Source organism: Labrus bergylta, chromosome 15 (genome assembly GCF_963930695.1).
Source record: "Labrus bergylta chromosome 15, fLabBer1.1, whole genome shotgun sequence".
In the NCBI taxonomy this organism is placed as follows: Eukaryota; Metazoa; Chordata; class Actinopteri; order Labriformes; family Labridae; genus Labrus; species Labrus bergylta.
Genome location: NC_089209.1, coordinates 2,632,893 through 2,644,419, shown reverse-complemented (window position 1 = coordinate 2,644,419; position 11,527 = coordinate 2,632,893). Strand labels below are relative to the sequence as shown.

General features: G+C 42.2%; 1 non-coding gene across 1 annotated transcript in view; it reads right to left on the bottom strand.

The window, feature by feature from the left end:
• The window catches only part of LOC110004063 (uncharacterized), a 4,412-nt gene extending 924 nt beyond the window's left edge, over positions 1–3,488 (bottom strand). Inside the window, exon 1 of the transcript XR_010668789.1 lies at positions 3,382–3,488. This is a non-coding gene — a transcript (uncharacterized protein). The remainder of the gene's footprint in view (positions 1–3,381) is intronic.
• Positions 3,489–11,527: the final 8,039 nt, after the last annotated feature.

Here is an 11,527-nt window from a genome sequence, read left to right as displayed (position 1 = left end):
CCGCCGTCCAGAGCAGCTTTGTAAACTTGATGAAAACACAAAGACAAACCTTTTCACAGGCTTTTCAGATCTACACGACCCGTCTGGAGACACACACACATTCTGAGGTCCAAACTTTGATATCTATTGAACTTGCCTGTTTAATATCAATTTATCCCCCCGTGGCTGTTAACACACACTTGTAAAGAAAAGTTCTGATTAAGATTTTACTTTATTGATCTCTGTGAGGGGACATTTCAGTTTTTACACTCTGCAGTGTTGGGCCACGCAGGCTTAGAACAGTCAAGCAATGGACTTGGGCCTGCACCTCTGTAAAAGCCTCATTTGAGTTATTCACTGAGATCACAAAGAGGCCTAAAAGGACTCTTAATCCCAGAATCCCCTGCGGTACTTCACACCTACGTGTGAAGTAAAGGGGGGACCGGAACCTCTCTCTCCTCATTGGAGGGGACCTGAGGTAGACCCCCATGGAGCAGGCCAGGCTACAAAACTCCAAGACTTCCATTGCTCGCTCTCTTTCACGCGCTGACCTTCGGTGCTCGGAGACCCAAGAAGAGCTCCTGTTTCCTGCAACCATCTTCCTTTGTTTTAAGTTTTGGCGCGCAGGTAATCCGCGGCCGGCAGTGTTCTAAATTCCGAGCTCGGATTGTCCAGTGAACGCATCTCAGTTTCTCGGAGAGCGTCAGACTATAACAGATTATCAGAAAGATAACGGTCTTATTCCGTCCTGCAACGAAAGGACATCAACGGACATCTTTCCACTCGACGGAGAACCAACGAAGCCGCTCTCGCCGTAAGGGACCCTCGCCGCCATCAGACGCCTCTGCACCAGGACGGACAGAAGATCTGCTCCATCGCCGGACTCTTTTCCTTTCACCAATCGTGGACAAAGCGATTCACAAGTGAGGCTTAATTAGGTCTGGGCAGAATTAGCTTTAGAGAGTGTTTTTAACAATTGTTGATCAAAGCAGAAACTGTATCTTTATCTTTGTTGGACCTGCGTCCTGAGTTTTACCTGTTTAAAACTCTTGTTGTTTCGGACCGCTGCGTCCTATATGTGTTTAGCGTAACAGCGTTATAACCGGGTATTACTCTTCTGATCAGAAAGGCCAGTGTAAGCTGTATTAACTTGAATTCGGCTATTGGTTTGTTTCTGTGAATGAAGGGAATTACTCCGAGTTGTGGCGCGGGAGTCGGACTGTGATCCGGCCTCTTCAGGCACGCATTTCTCTTTTATTCTCTTTTATTTCCCCTTCTACGCACACACACATACACACATATTCCTGTGTAAACGTACATCTGGAGACCAACTCCACCACCGCGCCATTACGCACAGAGATCTATACACTCGCGGCTATCCAGACGCCTCAGAGACACAGATTGTGTAGGGCCGAACTCAGTCTCTTTTAGACCTTAAGGCCACATTTAGGCCTTTGTTAGGTGTGCGCCATCGGAAGGGCGACCACGTGGGACGAAGTAATCTTCCCCCCCCTTCTCTCTCCCTTTCATCCACACGCGCACACACCCAGGTCTTTGTTAGGTTTGCGCCATCGTGAACGACCACGAGGGTACGAAGCCATCTCCCCCCTTTCTTCTTGCCTCTCTCTCTCTCTCTCTCTCTCTCTCACACACACACACACACACACACACACACCTACATTCACACCCCTTCCACAAGCCTTTGCTTGATAATGTTTGTTGCTTAGATTAGTTTATAATAGTTATTGGTTTGATTAAGTTCATTGATTTTTATTGATGTTGCTTTGTTTAAATAAATTCTGTTATAATTTAAGAGAGCAGTTGTTTGTGGTTACTGGTGTATTTGCATTGTGATATAAGCTGAGAAGGCTTTGTGTACGGATTTCACGCCTTCAATTTATTAAATATAGTTATTCATTATTAATAATATTAGTAATTAAATAACTAATTTGAGACTGATTTGAGTGATATTTTGGTTATATTTACCTGATTACAGGTTGGTGCCCCAAAACGAGATTAAACATAGTTTAATGATATTTTATTTATATTATTAATAATTAAGTATAATTATTAAAGAATATAACCAAAGTTGACTTGATACAACCCCAACAGCAGTCATGCAACACACACATAGGCTGAAGCACCTCTCCAGCTACCAGACCAACGTCCAAACTTGGTCCACACTGGGACTTGAACCAGCGACCCTCCGGTTCCCAACGCAAGTCCCTACTGACTGAGCTACTGCCGCTCCTGATGCTGTTCAGGAGCTCGTTCCTTAAGTCACAAGAAGATTCATCCAGTCGTCAGTAGCTGATGTTTATCGGAGGTGTGCAGGTGCAAGTGGAAGAAAAAACTAAACTTTTGAGACATGGATGGAGAGGGAGCAGCCTGCAGAGAACAAAGGTACAGTGTGTGTGTGTGTGTGTGTGTGTGTGTGTGTGTGTGTGTGTAAAAAAAATTACAAATCATTTAGCGGATGCTTTTATCCAAGAGGGAGCAAGTACAACACAAGTAAGGATATAGAGAGGAGGAAGCAACATCAGGGAGTGCAAACAATCAGCTTTAAGTCTGATCGAACACACAGGTGGTGACAGGAAGTGACCAGAGGTGCTGACAGGAAGTGACCTGAGGCAGAGCACAACATCAACAGCTGTTCTTGAGAGTTCTAATCAGCATCAAAACCATCCTACATGTCATCATCGTCATCATCATCATGAAGGTCGTAGGTGTTCATAAAGAGCTGGGTCTTTAGTTTTTTCTTAAAGGTGCAGAGGGACTCTGTAGATCAAATGGAGTTTGGAAGTTCATTCCACCACCGGGGGGCGACAGAGGAGAAGAGTCTAGTTAGGGTGGCGCCAGGGAGGGGCTAGGGGGGCGCTGTAGCTAGCTGTAGGATAGCCATAGAATCCCCCTAGCACCCCCCAAGAAACGGGAGACTCAATCAAAATCTGGAAACGAGTGTGATGAACCTAATCGAGCTAATACAGGTGATGATGACACTGAGGTGTGTTTACTTAGGTAGGCTTGTGGACGTCTATATCCCATGAGCTGAATATCTAACAGAGTGTTTACTACAGAACGCGAGCATTTCTACTGGAGTGAGAGCTCCAGTAGAAACTGAACTGGTGACTGGCATGGGGAACCCTAAATCTCAGAGCACCCTCACTGAAAAGTTGAGCGACCTCATAGAAGGGAAGCAACTCGATCAGATTACAGTGAACTGTAAATTCACGCTTAGTGAAGAACAGAGTAAAAAATAAAATGTAGGAGCTTTAAATACAGACACACACATCCCTACCAACGAGACAATAACTAAATATCATCTGCTAACTTTGGACTTTTCTCTCGTCCCTCTGCTGAACTTTAATCTAAACTCCTAAAGAAAGAGAAGTGTGAACTCACCATGTCGAGTCTGAGGCTCCAGAGAGACTAAACTGTGAGCACACACACCAGTCAAACATTTACAGTCACACACATGCAGCATGGGCTTTGACCTACACTGAGCATGCTCAGAAAACCGGACTGAACTGACAACTTCCTGCAGAGATTTTTTTTTAAAGAAGACCCCTTTGTACTTTGTATTTCTTGTCTTTTACTGCCCCCTGCTGGCGGTTTAAGAGTCAAGCAGCTTGAAGGTATTTAAGTTCAGTTTGGTTTTAATAACTTATTCTGGTATTTTAAGTTTTGTTAGAGGCTTTAAATAAGGTGTAGAACATACATTAGTATTTTTTTTTACTCTAATAAGAAGAGGTGTAGTCAGATTTTTTGATTTATTTGCTAATTTCAGTGTTTGTTTCCCACAAAATATAACACAATGTGACATATTTTTAAGACGGCTCACAAAACAAAACTAAATCAACGATATAAAAACAATCAATACAATCATTTAGATTGACTCAGTGAATTCATAATTTCCCAGATCTTTTTCTTTATACATTTTTTAAATCTAATAATACCTGAGCAACATTTTAAGTGATTGTCGAGATAATTCAATAATTTAACTCCATTTACTGAATTACACATTTGTTTTAATGTAATGCGTGCAAATTTTTAAAATTCAATCTCCGTCTATGATTCTCCTCATTAGATGTAAACACAAACGACTTCTGTACATGTTCAGGCAATGATCTATTTGTTACACCTTGTTTATAAGTCTGATCGCTCTTTTCTGTAACACAAACAAAGGTTAAGTGTTGGTCGTACCTCGGTACAAATTTAAGATTAAGATTAAGATTAAGATAAACTTTATTGATCCCGTATGGGGGAATGTTTTTTTTGTCACAACAGCTCAAGAAACAGGAATATAATTATCAAAAATAAAAAGAAGTTAAAAATCAAACATATGTACATCAGTTAAATAAAGGGAGATAAAAATACAATAACAGAATAATACCTGAATAATACCTGAATAACTTAAATGAATTATATATATATATTATAAATAATAAATATGGAAGAACAATCAAAACTTTTGTTATCAACATCTGTGTAGACAGTTATACTGATATACTGTTGTGACCCTCGAGTGTTGCCATACTCAGCGTAAGTCTCGTGAGACTTGGTAAGAACAAACAGGACTTAAGAATGTTCATATGATCTTAAAGAATGTCAGTGAACAAAAAAAATACTTTTAGACTTAGCGTGACGTCTGATCACACTTCATCCTGATTTTAATCTCATTTAAACTCTGAGTGGAGATTTTTGTGTTTACCACTAGATGGCGCTGTGGTGTAGAAAATGGATCCTCAGCACTCACTGGATCCCTGATTGAGAACATCGCTCCCGTGAAAAACAAAGCAGCCTCACCTTTGACCTTCTCCTCAGGAGTCTTTAACAGATCCAAACATCATAGATGTGGAATGAATTATTGAATTAATCTTTATTTTCATGTCTGGACTCTCAACACGGGGCCTTACCAAAAATATTTCATAGTGCCATCACACGGGCACAAAACGAAACCAGTACAAACACGGGTAAACACCTGTGTGTGTAACATAACAAATACATGATCCAGAAAGAAGGAGAGAGAGAGAGAGAGAGAGAGAGAGAGAGAGAGAGAGAGAGACAGAGAGAGAGAGAGAGACAGAAAGGGAGAGGCTTCTACTGTGTTTTAGACTTAGTTTGTCCTGAACGTTTGTCTTCCAGGTAATGGATAACTAGCTGCAGGTAATGGTTTACAATCTCATACCACATGAGGCCACACATTTATACATCAAATAAACCAGCTGTAGAATTTACATATATGACTGAAACAGGGGTTTTCAGTTATAATCAGAACCTCAGGTTTTTTGTTGATGTCTTAACTTTTGAACTTTGATTTTAAGGAGATTTTAAACGTAGGGATTTTTAAAAATGAAACTCTTACTTTTAACTGATTCTAAAAATCATTCATCAGACGCTTTTATCCAAAGCGACAAACATCGGCAAGTATGAACAACACGAGCAAGGATGTAGAGAGGAAGAGACAATGTCAGGAAGAGCAAACGATCAACTTTAAGTCTGAACTCAGACGTAGTTCTTTCCCACCGAACATGTTAGTCATCAATGAGAAATACTTTCACCTGTATTTAAATGTATTAAGGTCATATCAGGATCATGAGGAAGGACACAGATCAGGACTTTGTGCAATGCTAAATAAAAATGAGATGTGATTTTTAAATTGCTGGAAAGTCAAAAGTGATATTCTATGAGGCAGAATCAGATCTCACAGTCACACCTGCAGCTGTGTATTTGTCAGTATTTTTCCGTGTAATAATGAGCAGATTAAATCAGGGTTGAGGCGTGTCGGGGCTCCTGGGAGCAACGCGAGGCCATGCTGCGGTGATTATTTTCCAGCAGAGGAGCTTGCATGTATTCCCCGAACGAGGTCCTGATTACGATCAGGTTACAGCGTCCATGACAACAACCTGCAGCTCCCCGGCAACCAGACTTCAAACTCTGCAGTGTGTCTTCACTTTACTTAGAGAGGATTCAGGACAAGAAGAAGATCTTAAAACACCAAATACTCAACATGAACAGACCTCAGTGTCTCCTTTCTTATTTTGGATCATTGCAGGTTTGTGTTCTTTCATGTGCAAATCACTAGAGAGAGCCAAATGCATCCTTTGACCTTCTGACCTCTGACCCTTACAGTATGTGCTGCATATAATGTTGGAGAGTTGTAGTTAAGACATACTCAAGACTGGAGGCTCCGAGACCAAGACATTTAGGGATCAAGACCGAGTCAAGACCAAGAACAAGGCAGGGCGAGACCGAGACCAAGACCATAAATATGACAGAAAAATCCTCATCTTGTGTTAAGAGGGCGTGTCCCTCACTTAGACCGTAACACTCCTCTTTCTTTTAGAAAGAGGAGTTTTCCTTCTAATCACAGTAATGACGTGGAAACAAAGCCTATCAGTTTGTGGTCTTGATTTAGAATCTGGAGTCCGCCCAGTCTGAGACCGAGACAAGACCGAGTAAAATTGCCCTTGATTCCAAGATGGACCAAGCACGGACCAAGTCCAGAAATTGGTCTGGTAGCTGGAGAGGTGCCAGTCCACTTCCTGAGCACTGAACTGACAAATAAATAAAATAAAATTAAGATGAGACCGAGACCTTCAAAAAGTGGTCTCGAGACCAAGACTGATTTCAGGTACAACACTAAAAAAGACCTCGCTCTTTGTTCTATTATCTACAAAGATCCAACATCAATCCATCATGAGCACTAAGAAACATTTAGTAAAAGTTACAGTGGAGAGGAAAAACTTCCTTCAAGAGGCAGAAACCTCGAGCAGAACCAGACTCATGATGAAGAGCCATCTGCTTAAAAAAATGGGATCATGGGGGAGGATGTGATGAAGGGAAGGGGCGGAGCATGAATCTGTGATGGTATGAATTTGTTACAAACACACTACAGGTATGTTGACATGATGTGACAGGATAGTCATAAAATACCCTCACAGCGGGGGTCAAAGTCGCACAAGGGGAATCTTTAAAGTTTAAATTCTTTAAACTGTTATTTTGTTTCTCACTACAACTCAACAAAGTCAGCCTGCTCTCATTTCCCCCACAGTTGTTGATTTTTTATTTCTAAAATGAGTCGTTTTGGCCGACAGTGCCGGTGAGAAGCCGTGTTTAAATGCTTACAATAGAAGCTTTTAACTGCTGCTTTGTTTTCCATTAATCCTCTGACCTCTCTGGAGTAGGGAAAAAAATTCAACAGCAGGAAGTAAAGTGGGCGTCCATCCACTCGTCGTGATAAACACACAGAATCACAAGATAACCTTGCTTCTGTATTGATCTAGAAATGAACAATGGCTCTTTAGAAATCACATTGTTTCAGTGAAGCTCCTCTTTAATAGGATTTGGACTTCTAATCAGTGCTTTTGGCATATATGTGTGTGTGTGTTTATGTATTTGTGCAATGTCCATGTGTGTGTGTGAACTAATTAGGACCAGCAATTACCCCAAACTGTGGCTGCGTCTCCTGCTGAAGGAGGGGTGGGCGGGGGCAACAATAGCAGACTGTCAGTGCCAACGCTGCCATGCATGACAGATGCATGTGGACACGCCAGACAAAAGCACGGCTGGCCGAGCGTGTGTGTGAGAGAGTGAAGGGTGTGTGTGAGTGGGGGTTCAGATTGTGTCCGATGGAGAAGGAGTGGTGGAGCGCTGCTGGCGGCTCAGGCATCCATCCACGGCACCAGCAGCTCCCAGAAGCCCCTGCTGCCTCAGTCATAACCACCACCCCGGAGCTGTCAATCTCCCAGAAGCCCCTGCTGCAGCTCCTTCGGTCCATCCTGCTAATGGAGGGATGACTTCATGCTCATTATAACATCATCTGCATAGCAAGACATTTTTTATAATTTACACTGTAATATATAATTTTTAAAACCACCTGTTATAACTTTATGATGCTTTTTTTTGTACTTCTAAATATGCAACAAGGTTTTTTAAAAGTCCTCAGAGTTGGTTGGGGTATAGGACAAAAGTAAAAAAAAAAAAAGAATAAATCTGTTGATAAAAAGGTAGGTTGAGACAGCATTTCCAACATGGCCACCTGCCATCATTGGGCTGCAAAACGCCTCTTTAAAAACCAATGGAGGACATCACTGAGTCTGTTTCATGTGGCAACCTCCAGTGTTAAAAAATTAAGCCGATGAAGAGGTGCACAATCCTGCAGTTCCTGGAGTGTCCACTAGAGGCTGGCTGCAGAAGCACAGGAAGTCACATACACACCCATTCTAAAAAGCCTGTTTTTACAGCAGAGATGAACATGTTTACAGCCTGGTTCAAAAAAACAAATAGGTGTGATTAGCTCATGTCTGGATGGACACACACTGTACGGGGGGTGAATGTTTTGATGACTCATCAGTTTTGATTTGATGAAGGATAAGAGCTATTCACAATAAGGCGTGTAGCTGACCTGATTGACAGGTGGGCGCGGTGTAACGGTTTGTCAGGAGGTTTAAAACCCGCCTCAGCTCCAGCTCTCAGCCTGTTGTTAGGTTGACTGAAAGTTAGACTGAGACAGCATTTCCAACATGGAGACCTCCATCGATGGGACTCCAGCGCCCCCTGCAGGAACAGGCCGGGGACGTCACTCAGGCTTCAAACATTAATGTTTATAGTCCGTGATCTATGAACATGTTTCATACAGTCGATGGTCCTGCTGCTGTTTGGAGGATGTCATTCCCAGTTCTCTTTTTAGCCTCATTTCCTGTCTCTTTATGGCTGTCCCATCAAATAAAGTCACAGAGCATAAAATAATGGTGGACCAGCTTACCTCCGTTAGGAAGGGGAGTGGTCTCTGAAGCGGTTACAGGCACACTTTTAGACCTGATCCTGGTCCTCCTGTACCTCCACCTTGAAGTCAAGAGGTCATACTCAGACCAAAGGGGGTGCAGAGGGTCTAATCTTGTTGGCTATATTCAAGGTGTACTGATCGGTCAGGTAGGAAATTCTGCACACAAGATTAATATGAATCATTCAAATAAGAATCCCAACATGGTTAAAGCCTCAGAGGTCGTTGCCCCCCCCCCCCCCGCCCAACGACGTGCCAATCACACACACACACAAAGGATTTTATTATTGGAGTTTGTTCAACACACTCATTAGCGCGTTGGTCCAGAATTCGTCCCCCTGCTGCCGCTGCTTGTTAATTCAAGTCGTACTGGCACACATCGGCCTCCCTCGTTAACTTTTTATAATGACATGGAATTAAATCAAAATCATCTCATTAAGAGACACTCTTCATTATTTCAAGGTCAGTATCAGACGGATGAAAAAAACGCTGCTCTGCTGTCAACAAAAGGTCACAAACCCTAATGCATGATGAAACATGAGACGAGAAAAACATAAACAGCATGTTCAAACTTAAAGTCTTTATGTGATTTTTCACACTTAAATATAATATAAATCAAGTATCTCCTCTGAAAATAACTCTGTGAGTCATGACTGTCTACAATGGGTGTAACACCCGAGTCCCACTGTCTGTGATGTTTTCAGAGTTTTCAGAGTCCTATCTTCACTTTGTTTACATCGTCGGGACGGCCGGCTGACTCCTCCCCTCGTGTATAAAAGTAGTTTAATTGAGGGACTAGAGAAAAGAAGAATAACATACTGTACTCACTGCTTAACTGTGTTTCTAGATCACGCTCATTTCAGGTACATTTACATGCAGTGTGAAGATACCAGCATAATAAAGATCGCTAGCATTAGCATGCTAACACAACAATGCAGCGCGAGTTGTTTTGGTTTCATGCTGGAGCTCAAGGGCGACATCTGCTGGATCAAAAAATCGCATTTAAAGCCTTTAAACAGAATTGTTCGCTTGAGACAACAAGGTAAATAGGTCAGGATCTTGAGAAAACAACAGAAATGTACTCGTTAATGCGTGTCCTCTAGGTTAACGTGAGTGAGGGCTGTCAGATGGGGCCCCCTTAGGGAGGTTTCCCGCTGTCATTGGAAAATTAGCACGTTTTGAGGTCAGTGATAATACCTCAAAGTCATTAAAAGCAGAATCAGAGGCGAAGAAGGCTGCAGACGTGTTGAAGGTTGTCGAGATGTTTCCACATGAAGTGTGTGTGTGTGTGTGTGTGTGTGTGTGTGTGTGTGTGTGTGTGTGTGTGTGTGTGTGTGTGTGTGTGTGTGTGTGTGTGTGTGTGTGTGTGTGTGTGTGTGTGTGTGTGTGGATGTTTTGTCCGAGCTGGCACTCAGCAGCATGTTGGAATGACATGTATGAACATGTCAGAGCCACAGGCAGCTGTGAGTGTCAGGTGCCTGATTCGAAATGTGTACGTGTGTGTGTGTATGTGTGTGTGTATGTGTGTGTGTATGTGTGTGTGTATGTGTGTGTGTATGTGTGTTAAGGACTAGCTTACAGTAGGTTGATCACAGTTTGTGGTACATGGAAACCTTTTGGACCAGGAGGATGATTCAGGAGGGATAAGTGGGGACATTTTTAGAAAATGTAAGGTTCTTGTAAAAGTGATGTCACTGGATCCAATATGGGAAAACGATGAGGACACATTTAAAAAAAAGTCAGTTTTTGTGGAGAGTAAAGAGAAACGTGAGAGCACCTTCGGAAAGTGATCATGGGCATTTATGAAAGTGGGGACATTTGTGGAGAGTTGGGACATTTTTACAATTTAGAAAAAGTTCAAGGACATTCTCAGGAAATGACTACAATTTCTTAATTAACACATTAAAGTCTTTATGTGATTTTTCACACTTAAATATAATAGAGATCAAGTATATCCTGAAAATAACTCTGTGAGTCATGACTGTCTACAATGGGTGTAACACCCGAGTCCCACTGTCTGTGATGTTTTCAGAGTTTTCAGAGTCCTATCTTCAGTTTGTTTACATCGCCGGGACGGCCGGCTGACTCCTCCCCTCATGTATAAAAGTTGTTTAATTGAGGGACTAGAGAAAAGAAGAATAACATACTGTACTCACTGCTTAACTGTGTTTCTAGATCACGCTCATTTCAGGTAAATTTACATGCAGTGTGAAGATACCAGCATAATAAAGATCGCTAGCATTAGCATGCTAACACAACAATGCAGCGCGAGTTGTTTTGGTTTCATGCTGGTGCTCAAGGGCGACATCTGCTGGATCAAAAAATCACATATAAAGCCTTTAAATAAAGCACGGACCATTTAGAGGAAGGAAGGGACATTTTTTAAGAGTGTGACGGATTTTAGAAAGTGAGCACTATAGTGACATCTGTTAGGAAAAAACATGTAGGCCTATATACACAATACAGCGAGGTGATCTGGAACGACAACAACCCAACATCTCAGACGCCCATCCACCACAATCAGACTGTGACCCCTAAACCACCGGCGTCCTCATTCATGCCTCCACCTCAGCTGCGAGGAAGTGTGGACAACAGGAACATGAAGAATACAAGAAGAGAAGTGACACGATTTGGGGTTGAAATGAGGATAGTTTTGAAGTGTGGTCCTTCTGAATACGTATTAAAAAACAGCACTCAGAAAAGAAAAAGCTTTCAGAAACTTCTCCCCAGAAAGGTTTTAATCCATCACTGGTGCATCGTCGT